The sequence below is a fragment of the Acanthochromis polyacanthus genome, chromosome 14, assembly GCF_021347895.1.
Source record: "Acanthochromis polyacanthus isolate Apoly-LR-REF ecotype Palm Island chromosome 14, KAUST_Apoly_ChrSc, whole genome shotgun sequence".
Classification (NCBI taxonomy): Eukaryota; Metazoa; Chordata; class Actinopteri; family Pomacentridae; genus Acanthochromis; species Acanthochromis polyacanthus.
In genome coordinates, this window is record NC_067126.1 from 39,620,941 (window position 1) to 39,645,329 (window position 24,389).

Genomic DNA, 24,389 nt, shown 5'->3' on the forward strand with positions numbered 1-24,389 from the left:
CTGCACACTTCATAAAAGATGCAGGTTTTCAGAAACTGCTCCATGAGCACTGGAGCACCTTGTTGTAGGATTATGATGCCCTGCTCTGTTAACAAGGTGCTGCTGCTGCGAATCAGAGCTGCTAATGACTTAAGGAGCATATTAGCTATGGCTCGTTTGCTGAACGACAGAGGAGCACGCTGCTTAGAGGTTCTGCTTTAATTAGGGATTGGCTAAAACACTGGTCCCTGTGGTCCTCACACATTACCAATACTCGTGTGCTCGGGCCTGTTGGTGTCTAACCCTCCTGTTGTCCTCATTTACAGGCACCAAAAAATATTGTTTCCTTGTCTGAAAGAAATCCAAAAAGTCAGCAAAACAATTCCCCCAAATATCTGAAAAATTGCAAAACCTTCAGGAAGAAAATTCCAATAATTCCTTAAAAGTTTCCCTTTCAAATTTTTTTTAAAAAATCCCCAAATTTGACAAGAAATAAAATTTAAAAAATATAAAATGTAAATATTTTAAAAAATAATAAAAATATTCCAAAAAAATCCTAAAAATAACTAAAGTGATTACATATATATCAGTAAAACTTCTAATATTTTCTTGGAGAACATTCACATAAAAATCAACCAAAATCCAGTGAAATTCACTGGATTTTGGTTGATTTTTATGTGAATGTTCATCTGAAACATTTTTAACATTTCTTTTATTCCACCAGAAAATTTTAAAAAATTCCCTGGAAATGTGGACATCAGAAGTTTCACTGTGAAAATATATATTGTTTTTCCACATTTTCAAACTTTAAAACGGGTCAGTTTGACCCGCAGGACGACAGGAGGGTTAACAAACTGCACAGAAACACAAAATCGATGCTAATTCAGGTCATTTAAAATATGTTAATATGTCTACAGACGCTGCATTAATGCAACATGAGGGTTAAAAGCCCTTCGTGCAGACCACAGCTGTCTGCTTAGTACTGTTCTGGATCCTTGTGGTTCTGATGGCATGGCCTGTCCACATACATGAGGAGTGTGATGCGTTTCCTGCACTTTGCATTCAGCGTGTGCAGGTACAGACCCAGTTCTGCGAGTCGGGCACAAGTTCACCTTCATTTGTGAGCACACGTTCATATTTTTTACACAGGGGGAAAGCCAGTCACAGCTCCTCTCAATCAAGCCCTGATCAAGCACAAAGTCAGGTTTAACTCTAAATAATACATGACTTTCCTTCTTATATGCGCTCCCCACTGGGACACTGAAAAGAGGAAGCGGGTTCAAACATCTTCCCTCATCTTCAAAAGTCCTGCCTTCATCTCAGCTGCTGCCAGATTCTCTGACACCGCTTAGACCTGGAAATATCAGGAAGGAATGACTGTTAAAGGGCAATGCCACTCATTTCAGAGCATGTTTGTCCTTGTTCTGAAAGACTCTCTTTGATTGGGAGATTATTCAGTAATGATGTTCCTGACATTAGAGATGAAGGATATGCCAGTGGAGCCATGTTAGGATGATTTTAGGGGATGGTTTCATTCTCAAATCCATATTTCATAATGATTTCATGATAAAGGTCAATTAAAATTCAACTGTACATGTGGTTTTGCTGTAACCTTGAGCAATTGAAGAACAGTGTGTTATTGTAAGCCACCAGGAGCTGTGTGAAGGAAGTGATTGTTCTCCAAAGAGATGACTGAATGATGAACGTACTTACCCCACACAGCGTGTCTTCTTTTTTTAACACAACATAATAGTGTTGTTGATTTATCATGTTGGTCATTACTGATTTATCAGACATGATTAAAGCTGCATTCATCACTAATGTAGTGTGTGTAGACATATTAACATATTTTAAATGACCTGAATAAGCATCGTTTTTGTGTTTCTGTGCAGTTTGTGAACACGTCTCAACTTATTAGGTTACATGAAAGCAAAAACCTATATTTGAGTGAAAAATGACTCTTTTTTTTGGCATGCCTGGTTTATTTTAAGACACCCAAGCTTGACAATCCTGGTCAAATAGAGCTTAAAATAAGTTTTCCCAGCTAATTTTGAGATCTCAATAGTCTAAATATCATATCCTATTTCAAGCCATTTTTCACTTGTTTTATTGGCAGATTTTTCCACTTATTTCAAGGTAAAAGTTCCTTGAAAAAAGGGATTTTTTTCTTGTTTTGAGAGGGGCATTTTTTCCAGTGTAGATATTAGAGGATGTTATTGAACTGATTTGCAGTGAATCCTCATCATCTCAACCCCGTCACTGAAGTCATTCAACAAAGAATGCAAAGTGCTAATTGAGGCCTCTGACAACTTTTCTTGTCTGAATCCTGCTCATTTGATTGGAATAAAATAATATTCCCCTCTTCTTTGACTGGGAATGGAGACAGCAGCACAGAAGGCAGGCGGCTCAGTAGGAGTCACAGTGCTGCTGCTCTTTGGCTGCTGATAAAGATTCAGCCTGTTCCTTTAGCTCCAAGTGTAGTCATGTGTATAATTGCTCTGGGACTGGAAATGCACCATGTGTGAATATAAAGGAAGAGCCATTTAATAGGAAACACTGTCCAAACAACATAGCTTCAGTTTGTCTAAATGTCCCACGTCACAGAGAGGCTGCAGAGGATGGAGAAGGGTTCATGATAGCAGCGACAAACGGTGAGAGATGATGCGAGCTAACGGGCAGGGAAGAGCAATAAACTCGATTTAAAAAGTGACGGAGGGAAGCTCATCGCCACAGACTTTTCGAGCACAAACAAAAAAACAAACAAAGAAATCTGGATTTCTAATCTTAGGAGTACATTAGAGTTAGACTTTTTGGCCCTGTTTGGACGGGATTAGAGGTGGGCAATAAAGCATTTCAAATATTCACACTGTATTAGATATTTTAACCCTTTAGGACCCAGCATGGCATCAACGCTACAATTTGCATCTTGATTTTTGATTGGCGGTAGATTTGGAGCCAGATAAGATAGATCGATCATTCTTTTTGCATATAAAATCTGGGGAGCTCCACTAACGTTTCACACATTCACCAGGTCTCACAGCGCTTTCTGGTTGCAGTGATGGGTTTCTAAAATGAAGCACACACAACAAAAATCTTTCACAGTCTCAAATTTTTCCCTTATTTTTTTTCACTTTACAAAATTGACCATATCTCAAAAAGCAAGTTCTGTACAGACTCCAAACAGGTTTCCTGTGGTTCCAAAGGATATTGTGCAACTTTTTTTTACATTTACAAATTTGAGGGATACAGCGATGCAATTTCTGTGTTTTGAAATATATGTGAGGGTTGGCATGGCTCAGTGGGTAGAGTGGCCGTCTTGTAACTGGAAGGTTGTTGGTTCGATCCTCAGCCTGTTGAGCTCATGTTGAGGTGTCCCTGAGCAAGACACCTAACCCCTAATTGCTCCTGATGGGTCGTGGTTAGCGCCTTGCATTGCAGCTTCCTCCATCAGTGTGTGAATGGGTGAATGTGACGTATCTTGTAAAGCGCTTTGGGTACCTTGCTGGTATAGTAAAGCGCTATGTAAATACAGACCATTTACCATATGTGGGGAAAAAAATTTCAATTTTTTATTGCACTTTTAAGGAATTTATTGTAGCAGTTGAGACATAAGTCAGTACATATTATCGGAACTTGGGAGATAAGGGTTATTTAGATGGAAAGCAAATAAAAATACTCCAAAAAATTAAAAGTACAGCATTTAAAAATGCAAGAATATGTCCATGACTTGCACCATGGTGTGTCAATTTATTCTGTAATCACAGGATGAGATAGTGGGCTGATCTGGACGTTAGCAGGATTAACCAACAGAGAACACACATTTCATTTCTTTTCCACTTACTAAATTGTAAAATACTCCATCCTCAAATTCATGCTAATAAAGCAGATTGAATTGTGAACACTGCTTCCTACTTGTACCTGACTTTACAACAGATTAAGATTTTTTGTCTTTTTTTTTTTTTTTTTTTGCATTCTTAGGTTTGCAATAGTTGCCAAATAGATCAATATGATTTGTTTCCATGTTTCTATCTATCAGAGATCAGCTTTTAAATACAAAGATGCTGCCTGTGGAGCACTACCATAGAAAAAGAAAGGTTTTAAGGGCTTAATCATTGACCAGAGACAGGCTAAAAAATGGGAAGACCTCTTAGTTTGTTTACCAACAGCTTTATCTTTGCATCTGTGACTATAACTAGGATGAAACATGATGCTTTCTGAATGGGATCAAACTGACTGCAATGAGTGTTTTTGTCGTTTATTCCCCTTTCCTCATGTTTCTCCTGTGGTTTCACGTCATCCCTTTGCGTGTTTTTCCTCCTCTTTGGTTGTCCGGCCCTTTTCCCAGGTTTCACCGCCTCATCTCGTTAATCAGCTTCTCTTTACATACACATATGTGGACAGAGTCTTGTTTCTCCTAGTTTCAGTTGCAAGTTTGTCAGTTTACTTGCTTGAGTTCTGATGTTCTTTGTGCTCTTTTTATTCATGCATTCAGAGTTTCTAAAGTTTTGAATCCTTTTTTTCTTGCTTTGTTCCTCGCTTCAGTTTGCTCCCTGTGCTTTTGTTGCCTCATTGGATTTTGGTTAACCTTTGCCTGCTCCCAGTATTCTTATGATTAACCTTTTGCTCTTCAGTTATTTTAGTATCAGCTAGAAATAAAGTTTGTTCCCTCTCCTGACACCCCACGCAACTAGTGCAGGACAAGTTGAAACCATCCCACGTCCTGTAGAGAAATAAGTCCAGTTCAAACTGCACTAGCACGAGCAAACTGTCGATTAAACGGCATATCTTCAGCAATGAAATTCATTCAGCTGGTTTAAACAAGCGCTCATTTATACGTCCAGTGGACATGCAGCACTTTCAGCATTCATTTCTTATGTTTCTGGTCAACTTGCAGACATAATGCAAGTTTAATATTTACATTTGTTCTGGTCTCTGCTGAGTCCTCTGAGGAAATAGGCTGTTTAGCTGCTAAATGTTTTACTGTGTTCCTGGCTAACATTGTTTGATGCTTGTCAGATAGTGTACAGACCAGGGCGTTGTCAGTTAAAACATGAAGCTCTCTGCATCTGGAAATGATGCAATGACTGAATCAAAACAGAGAAGTTGTTAGTTTAAACCTGTAAACCAATAGCTCTGTAGATTAGAAGTGAACTTCTCACTCTGGAGATGACTCCTCGCTACATGTGACGCCCTATAAGTTATCAGGATCTCTGGTTTATAAAAGTAATTGACGGATGTTTGAAATTAGCAATCAAAAGCTACAGTGTAGCGTAAAAATTCTAACAATCTACAGCATCATCTACCCAAACTCCACATGAACACACTTTGTCTTTCAGAAACAAAAGTAGAATAAAAGGAGATAATGCAAACACTGAAGAATGTGATGACTTCATTAAAGAATCTGTCTGGTACCGCCAACATATTTGAGTTAAAACATGGTATATATCATAAAACATCTACTCTTCTGGGAGCTACATCTACGGTCCACTTAAACCATAAACTCCACTTGATGTCAATAATACTTTAATTAAAATTCTATGTTTTTTTCAACGTTTCACTTGAGTTTCTTCTTGAAGAACTGAAGGAATAGGTGCATATACAAGAGGTCCTCGCCGGTTTAGGACATCCTGGACTTGCGTCGTTTTGCCGTTATGTTGGAACTGATTACAGGCCGGTCCTCATTTTCTTTCCTTCTTACGTTGAAACTGGTTCAGCAGAAGCACTTGGTGAGCGAGTGGATGAATACGTCGTCACGCAGCGCTATCAGACGGCTTTGTTTCCGTTTGCCGCCACATTGGATTTTTCACTAACTTCACTGTAGCTACCAAACGTAAGTCAGACTTACAGTTTACAGCTGTTTTCCTACTGAGTTGTGTTTCAGTCTGAGCTAACGGCGGTTTTCATTACTGTAGCTGTACAAATACGTAAACCGATAGATATCATGATGTACGTAACGCTTTGTTTACATTTAAGATGAAAATCGATTTACGTCACACCGTAGGAACGGAACTCCAACATAAGTCCAGGACCTCCTGTATTTTGTAATTAGGTGGTGATTTGCAGGCAGAGATCAAAGGAAGAAGGAGGGAAAAGCTTCAAACTCACAATCTATTTTTGGAGGAGGGCAGTGCACCAGAATGTTGATCTCTTACACTTAAAGTAAATAGAACTGCATTGGCATCATGAATGATACAACCAGTAAATGAAGGAGAACAGCTGCTGTGAGGATGCTGTGGACATCAGATCGTGGGGTGGAGAAATGTTGGGGATATTGGGATATGTTGTTGAGTGACGAGGCTAAATGTAAATGTCTCATTGATCGTTTGACCGGGGCAAACAGAGAACCTGCTCTTATTGATCTGCTCAAGGCCAAGGGCAGCATCAGGCTAAAACTGAGACACTGACCTCTGCCGCCTTGACCTTGGCCTAAAGCCAGAAATCTGCCCTTTAACCTCCATCATGTGACCTCTGGCCTCTCCAGATGTGACCCGGGTGTTTTGGTGGCTGCTCCTCCTCTCCCAGATGAACTACCTAAGCCAAAGGAACATCTCCAGAGAGCCAAAGACGAAGGAAGGAAGAAATGGAGGAAGGGAGGAAAGGATGTTAAAACAAGTTAAGAGTTTTTGCTTGAGTACAACTTCACCTGAACTGAGAGACGGAGAGAGAACGTGGAAGTAAGAATCATTCTATCCACATAAGAGGCAGTTGTGAGGTTACTAGCAGCTCAGTGGTATCGATTTGGTGATTTAATTAGGCGAGCATGCATTAAATACACATACACAAGCAGAGACGTGGTGATGGATCACCGCATCAGGCTGCTTTTACTTTCTGTGTGTTCATATTCCACAGAGGAGGATTCTTCAAAAAGGGCTGAATATTGCCCTCAGTTAGCGGCGAGGTGCTAATTCCTGCAGCTGTGACACGACAGTTTGTCATTTGGCTATTTTTTCTCATTTTTTCTATTTCTGGAGATCGTAAAGCTGCTTCAGGCAAATTCATGATTTGTGAAGCTGTATAAATAAAACTGACTTTACTAGACTAGTTCAAATGAGAATACACAGATGAGGACAAACAAACAGACGTCTAAAATACTCCGGGAGTCCATAATCCAGTCTGGATGCAATCCGATTGATACTTCATGTCAAATCAAGTACAAGATCTTTCCTTCTAGTGTCTGTCTTTGTCTACTGGCTGCTATAAATCAGAGAATATATCAAAATCCTTAGTGAGTAAGGTAGTTAAGAGCCCTGAGGTGCTTGTTTTGGGGTATTTTGTTGTATATTATGGATGATATAATCTGATATTCAGGGGTTTACAAAACTCTGTTGCTGAACTTATTCTTTCTTCTGCTGAGCAAAAATAGTTAAACCGCTCTAAAACATCCACTCAGGAAAGGCTGCTGCAGGTGTTTGATAGATATTTTAATGGCTATCATCTGAATGTTAAAATGCATCTGTAAAGATCTTACAAGAATATTTTACTGGATTAGTTTCTCCTCCCTCCAGTGGTCTCATTGCAGCTGGTCTGGCTGTATTTTCCAGTTTGTGTGTGGATGTTGCTGTCTGTCCTGAATGAGGCTCATTCAAAGGTGCAGCGAAGTGCAAAACCGTTTAGTAACCATGAAAACCCTAATGAGACCTTTTAACCCCAAAAATCATTCATCATTTTGGAAAATATGCGTATTTGCTTTACAAACATCATTTACAAATTTGGTCAAATCCACTCATCTGGTTGACTTAAGGTAGATATTAAATAAATACATTTTTAGTTACTTGAACTCATAGTGTCTATTTTTTTCCTTAATTTTCAGACCATTTTAGATCTTCTTGTACCTTGAGGCATTTTGGTTTAAATTGTTAAGTTCACTCAACTCATTACATTAAGTTTATTAGAAACAAAAGTAGGACTTGCATTCTTCCTAAGATGTTTTGTTAGAGAGTTAAAACTCCTCAGTGACTCTTCTTTTTGTGGTTTGTTGGAACCTTTTGTATCTTTAATGCATGTTAAATTAAGCCGTGGTTTCTTAAAAATGAAAACCGATCTAACAATGACAAAAGTTAAATTCAGCCCCTATCCACAGACATTAATGTTACTGTGATCAGTCTCACAGACTGTCTCTGCACCGACTTTGGTTAGAAATAGTTGAACAGCTGAGGCGGTAGGTTTTCCATGTTAAATGAGGAGTTACCAATGTAGAAGACCAACAAGGCTGTCTGTGATCCAGTCCACATGTCTACTTTATTAAACTTAATATCTTAGGTTGATTGAATGTGTTTTCCCAGTTTCAGAAATCTCACCTAGCTGGTTTTATACTTTCACTTTTTAACTCAGATTTTGGAGGCAGCAGGGAAACTTATGATACCATGTTTATGTCTCTACTTAAGCAGCAGTCCAGATCCACATTATAGAGGTTTTTATGGGCCTGGACTGAAAACTAAAGCATGAAAACAAAAAGCTGTCATTTTACAGTGGTTTGTGCTAGGCTGTTTTTTGTCCAGTAACTTCTTGGACTGTTTGATGACAAGACTCCAGGGCTGTATCCAGAATGATGCATCAACTGCTTCTAAGTTTGTCAAGGTTTCTCTGTTGTGGGGAGTGAATTAAGATTTTTTTTTTGTCATTGTTGTGACACATTAACCAGCTGTTGGCAGCAGTGTCATGTTTAACCCATGAGATTGGCACCAATCTTCTCATCAACTCTCAGTCATTGGAGGCAGGAAAGAGTTTTCCATCTGATGGAAGAAGACTGTTTTCTAGAGTAGCCCCAAACATGACCTGGTTCATTGTCCCTGATCCACCCAGACTGAAACTACCCCAAATGGTCACTGATCCACCCCCATGTTTTACTGTCGGGGCAGACATCTGGTTTGGAGCTTCTCCAGGCTTCCTCCTAACCAATAAGTTGTCTGGAGTGGACATCAAGTGAAAACTGTATTTATCCCTGAAGAGAACCTTAGCCCAGTCATCAACAGTCCAATCCTTGTGATCCCAGCAGAGAGTAACCGGGCTTTCCTCTGCCTTTCCTTGATGACGGGCTTCTTCCTGCCCTGTGGGACTTCAGACCAGCTTCAACAAGTCGCTTTCCAACTGTCCTTGTCCAACAAGTCCCATTTCTCCACAGTATCCACTCATTTTTAAGGTTCCTGGAGGTCTGAGGATAATTCCTGACAGGAACAGATGAGTGACGGTCATCTGGTGGTAGAAAGACGTTTCCTGACCAGCTAGCAGTTTGGTAGAACCATGCTGGGTTTGTTTTTCTTGGTGTGATGAACGTCTGTCTTGGAGATCTTCAGTTTTTTCTCTACCTGTCTCTCTCTCATGATGGCTGCCTTTGTGGCTTCACATAATTCTTTAGTTTTAGGTGTTATATGAGAGCTGACAGCTTCTGAGTTGTTCTACAGCTTAAATGTCAGCAGGAAACCACTCTAGACCTTTGAAATGTCCTCTTATAGACCCTGGAATACAATGAAGCTGAAGCAGGTCAGATAGGACATAAAGTATGATGGAATCAGCTGCATTTAAAGTCCTGCTCATTGTATTCTTCAGGGAGTAAACCTTTAGTGGTACCAGGTACTAAAATGAACAAGAAACTGAAGAAAACAAGGATGGTCTGATCATTTGTCCCATGACATTATTTTTCCATGATATATATATATATATATATATATATATATATATATATATATATACATATACACATACATATGTATGTCACAGGCCAAATTAGAATCCAGGCAGATTTAGAATCCGCCTAAGCAGAATTAGGATTTTGATTTCACCTAAGCAAAATCAAAATCCTACCATGGTTTTAGTAAAGATTTCAATCTTGATATATCAATAGCCTGTATATTAGAAAGAATAACCCTAACCCTCTAACAGGATTTTGGTATACAGTATATGAAAAAACAACCCATAAACTACTTTGACAACATAATCTTTTCCCTGTTTATTTTGCCAAGTGTTGAGGACAAAAGTTGACATTACTTCTAAGGAATTATTTACCTTGTATCTAAAACCAAATTTCAAGGTACATAATGTTAGAGAAAACAAATAATTACATTAACAGAACATATTGTATTCAAAACCCTTCAAATTTCAATCTAGCCTAGATGAAATCAAAATTGTAATAATTCCGCCAAGTTGGATTTAAAATCTGCCTGGATTCTAATTTCGCCTGTAACATATATATATATATATATATATATATATATATATATATATATGTATAGTGTAGCTATTCCTTTAATGTTGGGTTTGTTTTGCAATAATTGACAGAAAGAAATCATGCTAGAGTAACAAATCTTTTTGTGTATGTTTTGTCTCAGACACAATCGAGAGATCATCAGATAGAGTAAAGGTAGGAGGATATGGCCGTTACCTGTGTGTGTGTGTGTGCATACATGCAGCATACATTAGGTGATTATATATCAGGTCAACCTCTCTGTTGAGTCAGGGCAGCAAAGACAAAGGCAGCTTTTCCCCTGAAATTCAACAAATATTGGTTCTCCTAAAGAACGGTGTGTGTGTGTGTGTGTGTGTGTGTGTGTGTGTGTGTGTGTGTGTGTGTGTGTGTGTGTGTGTGTGTGTGTGTGTGTGTGTGTGTGTGTGTGTGTGTGTGTGTGTGTGTGTGTGTGTGTGTGTGTGTGTGTGTGTGTGTGTGTGTGTGTGTGTGTGTGTGTGTGTGTGTGTACTTGTTTCTGCTATACCGGTGGGGACTTTGACCTGACTATTTGCTATAAAGGTGGGGACTTGTCTTACGGTGGGGACCTAAAATGAGGTCCCCACGGGTGGCAACACCGTTTTCTTGGCCATGCTGTTGTTAATAAAAAATGTAAAAGTGCAAAAACGTTTGTTTAGGGTTAGGCATTGATTTGGTGATGGTTAGGGTTAGGGTTAGGGTAAGGGTTAGGAGTTAGATATGAATGGGAGTCAATGGTAAGTCCCCACCGGTATAGAAAAACGAAAACTGTGTGTGTGTGTGTGTGTGTTTGCTGTGTTGGGAGCTTATTGATCACTATCACCACCCACCTCGGTCAGCTGGACGACACACCTGAGCCTTTTCTAAATCACTTTGGCACCAGATGAATCTGTGAGGGGGAAATGGATGACAGCGACATTACAACAGGAAATTTGCTTCAGTTAGTGGAATAAAACACCAACAGTCGGCACTTTGATTACGCCAAGGCTCCCTGCATGTGGTATAAGGCAATAATGACTGAAGCAATTAACTCAACTGATCTTTTCAGTAACACCTGCAGCACAGGGGGCTCAATCACATTTTTTTCCAGCACAAAACAAGGAACAATTTCCACAGTACTAATTGTCTTGTTATGAGGTCCTGGTGTGTTTAAGTCTTCATACTGTAGGTTCACAGTCCCGTCCCATCTCCAGTCACTCCACATTGTGTGCTTATTGCCTTTATCAATCTACTGGAGCCCAGAACAAAGACCTTCGTGTTCAAACAGCAATTACTCTCTCATCTCCTGAGGCATCAGCACAGGCCTAATTGGATTTAAATGAACCCCCAAATTTCCCTTTGTTACAGAAAATAATATGCAAGGCTTTTTAATTAAGATCCGATACAAGCCCACGTGGAGGGTCTGCAGTTGCTTTCATGTCCTGCTCTTCAAATAGACGCTTGGGCTTGTGTGGCGGACAGTCTGGTGCAGAATTCAGCTCAGCGGGAGGTTTCGTGTAGTGGTAGGGTCTGTGTGGGGGAGGTCTATCAACAGAGGTGGATAAGTTAATTAAAAGAGCTCTAATGTGATTGATCAACTTCTGTGGAACTGTGGAGACGAGTTGTTCTGTGTCAGACCACAACTCTGGACTGCAGCATGAGAAAATATGCTCTAAAGGACAGTGCATGGTAAATGAAGAAGTTAAAATGAATCATTTATTGAAAATGGCTTTAATGTTGTAATGATGAATATCTCACATGTGGAATCCATGCCGTCTGAGCAGGAGGTTCTGGATGCTGAAATTAGTGACTGAATGTTTTTGTCAGCATGGCTCTTTTTCGCTTGATTTTGATCATGTTAGTCAAATACTTACAGCAACTAAAGGCAGCTCTGGACTTCATTTGTCATAGAAGTCACTGAACTGCACGGATACTAATGGAAGAATCATCTTTTCCTTGAGTTTTTTTCATGCGTTATGCGTAGTTCTGTCACAAAAATTAACCAAATCTAGGGTTGAGAACTTTCATCAAAATTGCTTTCTTATTCATGACTTTCGAGGGGAAATAAATAAAAAATACACCGTTTGCTGTTGTCAGTACGTCTAAGAAACCATGAGTGACCAGCAGTCATATGACAGAATTTCAGAGACTATTTGTCTGAACTGCAGGCAGTGTTTACATGGAACAGCGAGCAGACGTGAAAGAAATTCAAGCGATTGGAGTAAAATTAAATGTGGTTTGGCATAAAAACGGTAAACAGGGCAGCAAGCTGGCGGTAGGGTTTTGGAAGATGCATTCAGCATGGTGAAATATCTAGAACTGAGGTGGAACGTCGTGTAAAAAAGACTGTGGTTGTCATAAAATATCTTTAGCATGTAGAGTTGGTGTACTTTTCTATACTGGTTGTTGTTTATATTGATTTCAAGCTTCTTTAATTTATATATAGTTAAAAATAACAGAATAACATTTATGGGCACCAAAAAATATTGTTTCCTTATCTGAAAAAAAATTCAAAAATTCAACAAAAAAAATCCTCAAATTTCTGAAAATTTGCTAAAACTTCATTAAGAAAATTCCAATAATTCCTTAAAAGTTTTATTTTTAAAAAGCCTTCTAAATTTGCCAAGGAAGTTCTTGTAAATAATTCTACAAAATGAGTAAAAATCTTCCAAAAAATCCTAAAAATATCTGAAGTGATTACATATATATCAGTAAAACTTCTGATATTTTCTTTAAGTACATTCACATAAAAATCAACCAAAATCCAGTGAAATTAACTTCAGTTTGACCCACAGGACGATACGAGGCTTAAATGAGAAACTACATTTTCTTCCTTTTTTTTGATTTATGGCTGCGTCATACTGCACAATACTTTCTGAGGTCTTTTTACTGGTAGCCATGGCTGTGCTGCTTTCATAGAGGTGCAGGACTTTGCTTTGCAGTGAAAAATGAGCCCTCATTGAGTAAAAATGTGACGGGAGACAAAAACGACCCCAAACTGCTCGGGGCTCGGAGGATTAATGACAACAAATCCAGGTTAAAGAGCAAATACAGCAATGTGCCAGTGTGTCTCTTCATATTTCTGACTTCACGTCCCTTTCTTCCATGCCCTGAGGCCATTGGTTCCTACTGAAGCCATACAGTTTAAAAAATGGGTCAAACATGCATTGTTTAATTAGAAAAACAGGCTCATTAATTTCCCAGCTTTAGCTTTTTTGTAAGCGTCCCGCTAACAGAACTAAACGGTGCAGTTTAGTAAACATTTTCAGCTGAGGACATCGTTTTTAGTGCACTGAAAGTAAATTTCTGCAACAGTCTGGCTCATCCATATATTCCTTTAAAAGGTTTCTAGACAAAGTTTTAACAGAGGAAAAAGGTTTATCTGAACGGCCTACACAGGCATTGTTGGTTTTGTTGTTTCACAGACAAAAAAAGGAGAATAAAATACTGCAAAGAACATTAAAGCTTCCCATCGACATCTCTAATCTCATGTCAAGTGTGTTTCGTTCTTTCTATGGAACCGATAGAAAAGTCTTCATCCCAACCAGCATGAGTACCTCAGGCCTGATTTAAAGTCGCGACATGTGTTTAACAGATGCTCCGGCATACACGGAATCCGTCGCCTTTGAGGTGTTCAGACAGACGCACTGAAATGTGCTGAATCCGAACAGAGCTGTCACTTCTTACACTTGAACTCCCCAATGACGGTGTTCATTTGTTGCTTCAAAAGTGATTAGGCTGCAACTAAAGAAAGTTCTCTCCGTGGTTCGCTATTGTCAGGAGGCGATATGATTGATTGATTTATTGATCCGCCGCTTGTGTCCTCTTACAGCGTGCAGCTCTAACAGCGGCTGAAATGAGAAGCCATCAGTCAGCCGACCGCTGTCATGAATCATTCCAGCTTTCTTTACTTTGCTGAGTCAGCTTTGGCCAGTGACGACGGAAGATCCAGGAAAAGGTGACTGCATCTAGAGGAAGAAGAGACAATCTTTCTTTTGCTGTTATTGTGTGATCTCCAGTTTTGTTGTAAAATCACATCTGGAACGCTGCTATAAAACCACACAAAGTTCCCACAATCCTCTGCAGCGCCGCGGCTAAAAGAATGGATTAAATTCTCGCATGCCTCGCTGAATTAGCAGAGGAAATAATAGTAGGTGATTGAAGAGCGGGGAAATCATCTTTTTCGCTGGCTGATAGCAGAACCGTCTTTCTGGGTAGCTCTGCACACAGTTTAGGTCATTTCCATTACCTCAGCTGAGACTTTGGAAGATAATGACAAAGCGGTGAATGGAATACGTATTCACACTCCACTTTCCTAATGTGTAATTCTCCCTTTTCATTGAAAAAGAGAGACGGGGAAGAGAGAGGCAATATTGTGTTAAGCTAGGAAAATATTAGCCAGGCGGCGCATGGCGAGAAGTGTCAGGAAAGACTGTTTTTCTATACAGTGGAGCTACTTCATTATAATCAAATTTACATTTCAAACCTGTGTTAACATTCTAGGTTTTAAATGCAAACCCAATTACAAGCAGGACTCTATATTAGCAGGCCGCCATGGTGTTTCTGTAAAGTGTTGGTGGAGCTGAAGGTTTTGTGGTTGCAGAGGAGCTGCAGCTGAAAGTGCGTATTGAGAGTCTGATCAAGAGTGAATAGAGCCGCGAGACTTTCAATAGTTCTCATTTCTCTCCCTTTTTAAGTCTGGAGAATTCGCCCTCCCGTTCCATAAGGTAAAGGCGAACAGTTCCATGTGGTTTGTGAGTGAATTAATCATGATGATTAATTGGCTTTCAAGTTAAATATCCAGTGAGCGATGTCAGGCTGCCAGACATCAGGGCTAAATTGACAGGCCTTTAAGAAGAAGCAGATTGATTTACACAGCAGCTAATGAATCCCCCTCCACCCAGAAGGGGAGGAAAGGTAAACAAGTCCTTTCTTTTCCTTCCTCCCATCTGCTTTGTTCAAGTTCACTTTCCACTGAACTCTAACCTGGCTGTGAAACTCGGAGACTACAGATAAATTCCCTCCTTTTTTTACTGCATGTCTGCCAAAAAAAAGCATATTTCTGAACACCTTTTCTATTAAATTAGCGTGAAACAGACGCAGTGCAGAGATTTAAGACCTTTCGGTGTCCCTGGAGTTTGGAGTCGCAGAGCAGTTGCTGACTTTGATCAGTTGGAGCTTTAATCTGGTTTTGAATCCGTGGTGGTAGAGCTCCATGCTGCACTGCTGGGAACGCATCTCCTGCTTCCTCTGCAAATAACATGCTGGACAGTTAGGAACATGTTCTCTCCTGCTCTGACATTTTGTTTTTGGACATCATTTATTCAGAGGCGCACAGTTTGCAAACAGCACATTAAACTCAACACAATTTATTCACAAGCTGGTTTTGTGCAGCCAACAATTCCTGTTTCGTAACTAAATCCAAACCAGTCGCACATTTTTCTACAACAGATTGTTCATCAACGTTACGAATCAGGAAACTGTTCATAGCCGACAACCTTAGATTTGTAAAAGTTTTCATCCTCAAAATAATCATCAACACCACTTTTCTTTTCACCGTTTAATGTCTCTTTTTTTGGCTTCTTCTAGTTGTTTCTTGAATATTTATTCTATCATTCTGTTATTATTCTGTTGCATTTCTGCTGTTTAGTTGTTTGGTTGCAGCACTCTGTTGTTCTGTGTTGTTCCTGTGTTATTAGGAGGTTTTTAGCATGAGTGTAGTTCTTACTCCAGTATATGCATGTAAAACAGGATTACTATTTTGTTTTTGTTTAATATTAAAAGTAAAAAACAACAACAAAAAAGCTTGAATGACTTTCTTCCATTTGAACTGTTTGGTTCTTTATTTTCCTAGCAGTCAGCAGATGATTTCTTGCTGGTCAGCAGTCAGAGTTTATGTCAGAATTTGTCAAACATTCCACAAAACGTGCAGATTTACCAACGATCCTCAAATACCAACTCACGAATGATTACACAAAAGTAATTTTATGTGAATTCTGCCTTGCTCTAAGCTCACTTTTGTCATGTTTTTTCTTAAGAGATGGCAATTCTTTTTGGAGTTATTGATGTGATAAATGTAATATATAAAATGGCTCGTGCCAATATTTAGAACCAGACACAGTAAAAACTTGAAAAGAATCACCTGTTTTTCTGTCAGTGTATGAATGGATTATTAGTGGGATGCTTAAAGTTGTGGCATTTCATCAAAATGACTTTATTCTACATGTATCTTTTAAGAATTTGCCAAAACTCCTACTGTTTTTGCTTTAAACGTCCTGTAAAAAATGCATTCTTTTGCACAACTGAGAAGCTCTGACTGACTCAGCTGTGAGATTGTTCAGGTGAACTGCAGGCTGTGTTACGAGAAAAATACCAAAACAAATTAAAAATGTAAGAAAAACAGCTTTAGTATGCACAGTCACATTTTCCCCACGTTTAGTAACACACTTGGAAAAATGTTGACTCCGTTTTTTAACGATTTGTGGCATGACCGATCCTGTCGTTTCAGGATGCTGAGGTCCTAATTCATGCTTTTGTTGGGTCACATTTAGATGACTTTGTGGTCTGCAGATGGTCCAGAGCCAGTAGATATGAGCCCCTCTGCACCGGCTACCTGCTCAGGTCAGAGCAGACTCTAAGCTGCTGCTGCTAACATATAAAACTGTAAATGGAATTGTCCCGTATGTGTCCCCACTGGTCTTCTCCATTCCCAGGGGAATGAGCTTCTGAGTGTCCCAGAGGTCCATAGAAAGACAGCTGGCTTTTTCCTTCCATGCACCGACATTGTGGGACAGTCTAGCTGCTGAAATCAGTCAGACATCTTCCACTGATGGATTGAAAACAAAGCCACTGGTTTACTGCTATATGAATCCTAAACTGTTTATTTTACTGATGTTCTTTTTATTGTTTCAGTTTGTTTATATATGTTTGTGGATTTCTGATGTTTTTATTGTTTCTATCTTTCGACTGAAAGCACTTTATGACTACATTTATTTTTATGATAAAATGATTGTACTGCACAGAGGATGTTTTTGGGCTCCCTCCCCCTCCAGTAAAGCTTGTCTGTTTCCATAGAGGTGCAGGACTTTATATTGCAGTTCAAAAAGAGCCCACAGAGAGTAAAATTGTGATGGGAGTAAAAAAAAAACACCAAGAAACTGCTCTGGGTTTAGAGGGTTAACGGTGACCAGGATAAACATGTCTCTGTCCTACATTTATTAGTTGGTTTTGTTCCTGTATTGTTGTTTTGCAGCACAAACTCCTAATATCCACGTTGCATCTCCGAGCTGCGCTGAAAGGTCACGGCTGGTGAAAAGCAGGAGCTGGAGAACTAGCTGTGTTTTGATGTTCAGTGCTACCTATTCCCTCTCTGTAACCCCCCGGAGCCCCTCTGATCTACTCTGCAGCTCATTAAAACACCCTCTCCACCTCCACATTAGCATCAGAGTCATGGTCAGACTGCTTTGTGCTATAAGGGTGGAAAACAATATCAATAACAACAACAAAAACAATAGTAGCCTTTGGTCCGGGGAGGAGAGGAGGAGAAAGGTCTTTGATAATGTACATCAAAGACAGGCGCTGAAGTAGGCTGTGTTCTCGCTGCGCATGCCAAGGTCGGCTCTGATCGCGCTCGTGCAGCTTTTAGCGCTTGAGGCCGGTTTGATGGCACAAGGTGAGCTGCAGCGTCTGCAGGACACGTCTTCAAGAAGGCCGAGTCAAACGTTGCAACCAACAAATGCTTCACTCCCCGTTTGACATTGATTTCCCCCGGCTGCCTGTGGGTGCATGAAGAGGTCCGTGTGCGTTTCTAAAGGACATGTGTGCAGCTACCAGTGAATCCTTACAGAATGTGAACCTTGTGAGGGAGGAACTGCTGAAATCAGCTGCTGCTGTGAAAACGCCTCATCGAGGGTGAAAATGGACCGAAGCTTTGTGTTCGGTGACCATCCACAGCACCGAACTGAGGATCAGCCTTTTCTGTGGTAAATCTGAAAAAAGAAAATCAAGTCAAATCAGTTTTTGCTTGATAAAGCACTCCTTAAAGCACTGTAGCTCGGTTCTGGTGTTTTGAATGTGCTCTGACCTCGGAAACAAAGGATTGACCAAGAAATGCCAACACAAGATCCACTTCATGGCCTTTTCTAGACCTCTTAACCAAATCACATAGTCCTCATTAGGCATGGACTTTGCTGAGCCGACTGTCTCATACGGGTAAAGAGGACTACGGTACAGATTCTAGTTCTGTATGAACAACTACTATTCAGTTGATACCAAAGAAAATTATTCCGTACAGCACGTGTCACTAAAATTGGGTTAATGGTCCATTTGCCTCACATCCACTAACAGATACAAGTGGCATTATCTTTCCCTTTCAAAACCTTGATCGGCACTCAAATTAATTGGTTAGTCTGCTTGTTCTGCATGGAAAAAACTACACTGTAAATCATTTGGAGTTCATTCAGCTCAGGAGTCTGAGTTAATTGCATTTTGGTTGATGAATTACTTCAGTTCTGAAAGTGTAACTGAACTCAAGAAAGCTAGTTCAGTGAACTTAAGATATTAAATTATTTTAACTAGCCACATAGAAAAGTGTTATACTCTCCTTTTGCATTTTCTCAGCTGTTGAAACCTTTTTTTATTTTTATTTTTGGACCAGAGTCACGGCAAAAACATGTGAGGATCTTCTCATGAAATAAAAAGTCCTAGTCTGTGGATGTGAGGACTGAATTTAACATTATAGCCTTTTGTCATATTCTTTTGATTATTATGAAAAGAAGCAAATTCATTTAGCAAAAATATACAGCGTGTTTCCACCATGTTTGTCTTCTCAAACTACAAATGCATCTTTGGATGACTTGTGTTTTTAAATGCTGAAGTGGCTGAAAAAATGGAAATTTACCAAGATATATATTTCCAAAACTCAAATGGTAATAGATGAGTTGATTTGACTAAATTCCTTTATGATTGTTTTATAGTGTGAATGTGTCACTTAACGGAATTTAAAAATACTTCAAGAAACTAAAAATATCTTGATTTTTCTCCCTGTAGGAGAATGTGACGAGAACTGTGTCTTGTTAATGTGAAAACGTGTTATTTCAAAGCTACATGACATCATTAACCCGCTGCGTTTGTAGGCACTCGTCATATTTATTTAATTAGGTTCCGATGTGCTGCATTTTGGTGGATGTCTCGGCCGATCTGCACAGAACCGCTCAGTGCTGATACGTTCTCATGTTCTGCTGTTCTTTCCTCAGATTGCTCAGATAATTCCAGTATAATCATAAATTCATGCACTTCTCACCTGGTGGAATGTTCAGAGGTTCTGAACATTCTGTTGTTTTTGAGCAGATATAAACTGATGAAATACGACAAAAAAGGTAACTGGGTCAGTATATAATTACAGGACTTTTTATATCATAGTCCACATTTTAGCTGTTTTCAGGCCTAAGACCAACATGGCCGCCTATAACCAAACACCACATGGTATTTTAGAGAAAGATTCTTCTAAATATTATATATACAACTGAGTAAAATGTAAAGTTATTTCTAAAGATCTAGTAGTAAACCTGTTGACTACTTTCTATGAAATAAGTCAGAAAGCCTTGGAGTCTTCCAGTCTTTTCTTCAGGAGGAAATGACATCATGTGGAGCAGGTCATGTGATCTGGAATCAACACACTTCCTGGAGAGGAGTTTTTGGAACGGGGCACTTAGTGGAAAGGGATTTAATTAGTTATTTTCCATATAGAATTTTATATATTGCCAAAAAAGAAATATCTGTCATGATTATCTCACCTTAATAAAAGAACACAATCCAAACTCTTTGTGAATCAGCTCATTTTATTATTGTTTAGCTCATTAGAAGGTGGTTGGTGTTAAATTCAGACGTTATTTAGTTGATATTTTAGTGATTTCCAGTCATTTTTGATTGTTTCCATAATAAATAATGATGGAATTTGTAAAGACATGATCATAATGAAGATAAAAACATTATTTTTTTTGCTTTTAATAAAAATATGTGCAAAATATATCCCATAGATTTCAAAAGTCCCTCCAGTAGATATTGACCCAACTGATATTTCAATCATCCACAGCTGGATCCAGATAAATCAATTACAAACAGTTTAATCTTTCTATTGGATTTACAGAGCAATGGGACCACAGTCTAAATGCCACAAAAGATTCTGCCGCTCGTATCAGAAGTCACTTAACATTTCAGTATGTGATACTTCCTTCTTTCCCTCCGAAACCCACCTGAGGAATCATCTTAACTACAGAAAGCCTTTATACCCACGTGGACCTTGGTGGGAGCTTCAGAGAGAAATCTGTCCATTCATGAAAGGCGCAGGCCAGCCAGACTGAGCCGGGCCGAGCCTTCAGGGACGCCGACTGTTTGACTTGGCTCCGGATCGGGCCTGGGTACAGGGCTACAGTTGTGCGTAGCCACAGGCTGCAGAGCTGCAGGTATTTCCTGACTAAATTTCTCTGTCATACTGTTTGCAGTTGTATCCGAAGGACAGCGAGGAAACTTCAGAGACAGAACATGGATAAAAAGTAGATGCCAGAATTGGAAGATATAAAAAAAATCAACCACAAATGCAGTAACAGTGTATTTTTCTTTATTTCTATTTCAGCTCATGAGCCTTGCTAAAAGCTAAAAGGAAATTAAAAACTTAAAGGCTTCCTTTCCCTTAAGCCAGTTTACATGTCTTATATTTTTTGCAGCAGGAGAAGCACCATATTTTTCATATAGGCCGCAACTTTATCTGAATGCTCTAAAACCCCAAGAGGCTCATCTTTTCTCAATTTCCTCAGTTTTTCCGCTGTGATGGCCCAGATGTTGCTCTTCTCTCCCATGTTTAGCTTAGCATAAACATTAATCACAGACTTCAATGCCATCATTGCGAGTGAACCTTTTGCCATTATGTTAATGCTCACAGACACTTAGAAAGAGCCTCTGCTCACACCTGCGAACACCTGGGTACACAAACCCAAAAACACACACAGAGCGCACAGAAATGACTGATGTCTTTGTACCATTTCCCTGCTGTATTCTCTCTGACATTTCTTGCCACTTTGGCCCCTTTCAAATTATCCGTTGGGATTAATGAATGTAATTTTCACACATTAACTTTCCCCCATTTCTGCGTAATGGGCCGGCCCCACAGCAGCGTTTAGCCGGTGTGTCTGTCCGTCGGGTGTCATCGTTTAAGTCGCAGCGGGGAGTTTGTAATTGATAGTCGTTCCTGTGAACAGAGCTGCCCTCTTCCCTTTTCCTCGTCTCCTCTGCATCCAGCAGGAACAGGAAATAGACGGCTGTCCCGGCAAACTTTTCATCCTCTGTGAATCATGTTTGAACTGCCTGAAGAGCAGTTTTGAAACATCACAGCGCATTAAGACGTGCGTCCAAACCTCACAGACATCTGCCTTTAAATCTGAGTATCATTGCTTGTGTTTGTCTCATATTTCTCTCTGAATGAGTACCTCGGAAATGAACGCACTTTGATCATTTCCCCTCCATATCCTCTCTCTCCTTCTCTGTACCCCGACTACCCCACTTTGTCTCTTCTTGGCTCTCTCCTTTTCTGCCTCTGCTTGTGATTTAAACACACAGCGGGGGGTTGTGGGTAGAGGCTCACGCTGTGAAGGATCTCTCTGACTCAGGGAGAGCTGAAGGTCAAACACACTCATGATCAGAACGGCGGGATGACACTGAAGAGGTGGAATAAAGAGAGGATGGAGATGAGGATAAGTTGTGTTCTCTCAGTGCAGACACACAGTTGGGTGCGTTCTGTAAGAGGAGGCCTCGGTTCTTCTGGTCCTCCAGCTTCTACAACGTAAACAGACCGCTTTCAAGTGTTCAGCCAACAATCTTGCGAGGAAGATCTTGTTATAATCTCTGCAGAAAAATAAATTTAGTGACAACACTGTCAACCTTGCAAATTAATTTTTGTTTTGTCTGCCTGCTTGGCGTCTCTCTCGTCTTAATTAGACAGACCCTTGACTGACAAAGCAAACTAAAGAAAAACAAGAGCAGGAACAAGAGAAAATCATCTGTTTCTTTGAATGGAAAACTCCTGGAGCCCAGATGAAGGCTTTTCCTTTTTCTCTTTCGCAATTTTTTTCTTTTTTTTTTTTGTTGGAAGCATTTGCATATTTCAAAAGTCTACCAAAGAAAATAGCCCGGGGACAGAAATGGCCGATCTGCATATTGAAGACTCAACAGAGGGCGAGGAGAAGGAGACGGAGAGGGAGAGAGGAGAAGTCTGTGTGAATTATTTTGAGGATGATCTTAAAGAAACAATAATGTCAATTAGCTGACGGTGTCACGCTCATTATGCTAGATTAATTGTGGAATTCACTACGGCTAAAACAGATTATTTGCTTAGTTGTCAAGCAGCTCCATGGAGAGAGAGGGAGGGAGGGAACAGAGAGAAAAAATGTGCATCATAAGAAGGCCTCTTCACCCAGCTTCCTTCATGAATAACAAATAGAGGACCCAGTGCTGTGACCAGGCAGCACAACACATGAAAAACATTACTGCCCTCTCCGACTGGTCTGGTTTTCTCTCCATTATGCTGGTAGGCTTGAAACATGTGGAACGCTGTGGTGCTTTTGTACAGCTTCGCCTGCATGTTTTTGTTGTTTTCCTGAACGCAGCCCAGTGATAAACAGGTTTTAAAAGCTGCGGAATAAATAATCACTCAGTGAAGAAGTGCAACAATGTAGCTTTTCAAATATTAAACTGAGTAAACTCATTACAGCCGGTGTCATAAATTAGAAGTGTTACGATGTGACACATTCCAGAAACTTCTCCTGAATTTTCTACATTGTCTTTATCATTTTGTTATTATATTGCAAATACTTTAAACCACAGAGTCTATCTGCAACCTTTTGTTGGAAATAAAGCATGAAATTTAAATAAACTCCAACTGTATAACACTCTGTGGCTGTCAGCTGCTTAAACAACCCATTTTGGCTGCGTCTTAATAGTTTAAACAACTCCTGCGTTCATCAGGAACATAGATGGATGAATGGATAGATAGATAACTACAAAGACTATGTAGAACTCTAAAAAAAAGGCTATAAAGAACAGCTTCTGTATTAAAAAAATTTCAGAGCAAAGAAAATCTGACAGTCAACATTCCTGGCTGCAGACTGTTATCATACGGACTCTTTCTTAGGGGCTTATTATGTGGAACCATGCGTCAGACTGATCAGGAATACACAAGTTTAACTTATTTTAATGCAAAGCAGTCTAAAAAGTAGTATTGACAGAATGTATTTCTGTAGAATCATTAAATAATTTAACAATTATGAATAAAGCCATGATTACCAGATTATAAACTTTGATGACTTGGTTATTACTATAAAGTAGGACTGCAAGTATGAATTATCAGGCTGTGGATAAAGGTCATTTTCATCCAGTTCCTCTGTAGATTTTTGATTCATTACTTGTTTGTTTAAAAAAATGTGTTTCCCAAAGCCCAGGATGAGGATCTCATTTTTGTTCTGTCCACAGTGTAAAGATAATCCGTATTAGATGACTGAGAAAACTAGAAAATACATTTAAGAAGCTAAATCCAGGGAAGTTTGACTTTTTCCTCTTACAAAAAATATTCTAACCCATTAATTACCATTGGTGACTAATGGCTGAATAGTGTTGCGGCTTTACAGTAAAGTTGGTTATTCTGGAAGGTTGCGACACTTTAATGTGCAGTCAGAGGCTAAAGTGTAAAGAAGCTCATTAAAGCATTTAAATGCAGCAGATTATTCACTTTCTTGAATGTTTTCTGCAAATTATTATATCAGCACCGTCTGACCCCATCCTGAGAGTTAAGTGGGTGTATGAGTGATTGTGTCATGTTGATTTCACAAATAATACAATCCTATGAAAAATAACTCATTATAAATGCTCCTTTTATTGAGAGAGATCCTGTCACTGCATCACTAAGGGAGCTTATTAGGATCTTAAAGTGCTTTAATTCATTTTAATTTTCCTTTTAGGACACTATGACTGCCTGAAACAGGATGCCACATAAATTGACTATAAATCATTCAGCATATTTTGATTGCTGCAGAATTGTATTACCTTGTTCATGTCTGATTATATCTTAACACTGGGTAAGTCTCTGCTGAGCATAATGGGATTGAAATGTTGTGATAATGGGCTCAGTTTATGTCTGTTTGGGGAAGGGGAGGTTTGGAGTCTATTTATCTTTAACCTTTTGGAC

General features: G+C 39.5%; 1 protein-coding gene across 2 annotated transcripts in view; it reads left to right on the forward strand.

The window, feature by feature from the left end:
• LOC110959998 (cytochrome c oxidase assembly factor 5) overlaps positions 1-24,389 on the forward strand; it is a 523,208-nt gene that overhangs the window by 98,383 nt on the left and 400,436 nt on the right. The gene's annotated exons all lie outside the window — the stretch shown is intronic.